This window comes from Triticum dicoccoides, chromosome 6B, assembly GCF_002162155.2.
Source record: "Triticum dicoccoides isolate Atlit2015 ecotype Zavitan chromosome 6B, WEW_v2.0, whole genome shotgun sequence".
Classification (NCBI taxonomy): domain Eukaryota; kingdom Viridiplantae; phylum Streptophyta; class Magnoliopsida; order Poales; family Poaceae; genus Triticum; species Triticum dicoccoides.
In genome coordinates this window covers 697,544,813-697,548,456 of record NC_041391.1, presented here as the reverse complement: position 1 = coordinate 697,548,456, position 3,644 = coordinate 697,544,813, and the positions used below count along the sequence as shown (strand labels likewise).

The 3,644-nt window shown below is 53.6% G+C and overlaps 1 pseudogene; it reads right to left on the bottom strand.

Annotated features, from left to right (window-relative positions):
• Window positions 1–382: 382 nt before the first annotated feature.
• LOC119321540 lies at window positions 383–2,103 on the bottom strand (annotated as a pseudogene).
• Window positions 2,104–3,644: the final 1,541 nt, after the last annotated feature.

The window sequence follows — 3,644 nt, the reverse complement described above, 5'->3', positions numbered from 1 at the left end:
CTTTAATCAGCCCGCACGCACTTTTGCAGAAAAAATAGATTTCTCGTTGTTGATCTTTCGCTGCCCTCTGGTTCAGCAGGTCAATCCCACTCATTTTGCCATCTCATATATGATTTGTTCCATTGCTAGTATCATGCATCCTTTGGTTTCAGCTAGAGACCAAGCTAAGATTTTAATTCCCTTGTATTCCATAACTGGATGTTAAGGTGCAGTTAACTGAAGGAAACACTGACTGATCTGTGAATGAACTTGAAAAGAAATTTTGCTTCAGGGCAGGGCTGAAGCCTAAAGGAACAAAAGTAACTTACGTACTTGACTGTAACCTAAGAAACAAAAGAACGGCGAAGGACTGACGACTAGCTGCTGCTAATCAGACACAAGCAGCATTTTACAGCTGCTGTGCTACGTGTTACTACTGCCCAGCAGTCCTTTCACAGGATCGGCGAGCTGCTCGAGTTCCTCTCCCACGGCTTGGCCTGAGCGCCCCGGCCGGAGCCGAACGTCTCCGCCGTGCAGCTGCCGGTCCGGGCCATGCCGACCGTGCCGCCCATGGGCTGCAGGAACACGGGGAGGCCGGAGGCCCCTGCTCGTCGTTGCACCGGTGGGGCTTATCCCGAGCCCCAGGAAGTCCAGCGTGGCCGGCTTGATGCTGAACAGTGATGACTGGCCCATCATGAGCTCCGGAAAACCCATCGGACCGCCGGTAGAGTCGTATGGTAACCCGAGGCCCAGCCCGGCCGACATCATCGGAGCTGGCTCGGGCTCCAACCATGGCGGCCATTGCTGCAGCCACCCCTCCAGGAACTGCATTTGCATGGGCTCCTGGTGGTGGTGCTGCTGCTGCTGTTGATGCTGACCTGACGATGTCGACGCCGGCGACGACGACGAGATGTCCAGGCCCAGCCCACGCAGGAACGAGGAGCTCGACGAGGTGGCGCCCATCTGCGCCGTCTTCTGAAGCAGCGCCGTGGCTGACATGTGCGCCGACGGGGACGGCGACGGCGGCGGGAGCTGCTACTGCCAGTCAGCCGCGGAGGCCGAGAACTGGGCGGACGCGGCGTCGGTCGCGAGGCACAGCGACGGGGGCTTGGCGGCCAGTGCGCACGCCGGGTACTGCGACGCCTGGGCCACGGAAAACGGCGCGAACATGCTGCCGAGGAGGCTCTGCGACGTGGCCGAGACGCTGCTGGTGCTGGCACTGACATTGGTGCCGTTGACCAAGGGCGGGGACGGCATCAGCGGCGCCGGCGGTGTGTACTGGACGACGGGCTCAGGCGCGGCAGCGCCAATCTCCCGCTCTGCATGAAGCACAAGAGTATCAGCAAATCAGCAGCAAGATTCAGATCACAGATAATAAAAGATGATTAAGTTGGTGGTTTGGTCACTGTCGGCTATCTTGTTGATGATCTCCGCTCTTGACAGCTTCATGGTGCTTTCCTTGGTGGCCTTCAAATTAACCCACCACACCATATCATAGTACTTCAAGTTCTCCATGTACCGGCCGGTGCGAACAACTCCGGGCAACAGGTAGGGATGCACCACCATGAGGAACAGCATGTGGTTGGAGAGCACTCGTATGTTGTCCCGGACCTCCTTGTTCGGGTCAGGGTCAGGGCCAGGGCACATGGAGAGGTAGAGATCAGTGGCGATGTGCCACACCATGATGCTACGGTCCAGCTCGGTGTCGTCGGCGATCCGTGTGAGATCCTCATTCATCTCTTTCTCCTTGAGGATCCACCTGCCCCGTGCATTCCTCAGATCATCTACTTTCCTCTTCCTGATCTCCCTCAGCAGCAGAGTCATGATGGCGTCAGAGATGGGGGCGGTGCTTGAGTAGTGCATCTTCTGCCATCGGTCCTTAAGTCCAATCATCTTGACGATCTTGCCTCTCAGGTGGCCGTCCTTGTTGGCGTCGGTGCAGAGGTCCAGCAGGTTGTACTGCCCAAGCGAGTCCAGGGAGGCACTCCTCCTTGCTCCAACTTTGAGCATCCGGCGGAGGCACATCACCGCATCGCTGAGCCGGTGCCATCCCCGGGCATGGTAGGACGCACACGCCCAGGAAGACCCTGCCGCCCTGAGAGACGACGCGAGCTCCAATGCCATGGCTCCCACGAGCAGGACGTAGGTGACAGTGACAGCGACGTCAGCTCTTGTGCTTCATGCAGTTAACTGCACCTTAACATCCAGTACTGCGTGTTAATTAGAGAAGACGGCAGGGTGTTTCCTGCAAAAGTGCGGACGAAGACCGGTCAAGCCACCTGGCTGCCACTTGTCGGGCTGTGATAGGCTGGGGACTAAATCATCACATCTAGTGCAAGTTGGGGTATGGTGGAGTTGCATTTTGCAAGTTTGGAACTGAATTATCACATTCTGTGCAAGTTAGGGTACCTGGGGTGCTATTACCTCCAACAAGAAGGTGCAGCGCTATTCTACTTCATTCACTCTGACGTTGCAGCCTCCCTCTCTCAAAGTAATAGCTTATTGAATGCATGCATCATCTGCTTTCCATCCATTGACTAAGAACTAGTATCTATTTAAAGTAATACTTTTCCACGTCATGGAGATGTTGCAGACCTCTGTGAGCGAGCGATGGTGGCGAGAGTCTGCCATAGAGGACAGACTTGAAAACGGCATCCACAAAATTGCATTGTCAGGGGCGGCACCTGGCAGAGGCGAGGCCTATGGGGGCGGCATCTCCCACTGGTGGAAAAAGGGCCTTTGGTCGCGGTTCGCAACTGCCATTAGTCGCGGTTGCGCAACCGCGACCGAACGGGCGCGACTAAAGGCCCCCCCTTTAGTCGCGGTTGCTTAAGAACCGCGACTAAAGGCCCGTCCACGTGGGCGCCAGGTGGCCGTCGGGGCGGAGGACCTTTAGTCGCGGTTCTTCTGGCCAACCGCGACTAAAGGCCGCCGCAGGTTTAGGGTTTTAGCCCCCCCCCTTAAACCTGTTTTCTGTTTAATTTGTATTGTTTTATTTCTTTTGTGCTTTATTTTAATTTTGAAGGAGTTTCATATATTCTACGGTACTACATACATGCATATGAATGTACAATTTCAAATAAATTTGAAATTAGAACCAAAAAGAATTCAAGAGGAACATACAATATATATTCAATATCATCGGATGACCATATACAATTTTGAACAAGTTTCCATACATGATTTAATGCATATAAAGTTCTACGTCCTCGTAATAGTGTTCTCCGGCCGAGGGCTAAAATAAGAAAGAGTCGCGCGCGTTAGTACACACATATTTATTCAAATCAGTTAGTTTGTATCACCAGAGGCTCAATGTATATATATACCTCGGCGCCGGAGGTGGTTGCTACTTCCATTTGAAGATCGTCGTTTATCGACGTTTGTTCGGCATCATCTTGCTGACGGCGCCCTTCATCTTCACCGTCAAGGTTCAGATAAGAAGAGATATCATCTTCTTCTTCTCCGGTCGGCACATATAGAATATCGCCGTTTATGATGCCGAACATATGTGCTTCACCGTCCGGATCATAGTTGTCCATAATCGGGTCAGCTCTATCGTCCGCCATTATGTCAGTCCTGAAAACATGTAGTAAAAACAAATTAATTAAGTGAAGAAGGGGGGCGGTGGCGGTGGCGGTGGCGAAAGGGCGGTGGCGAAAGGAGGG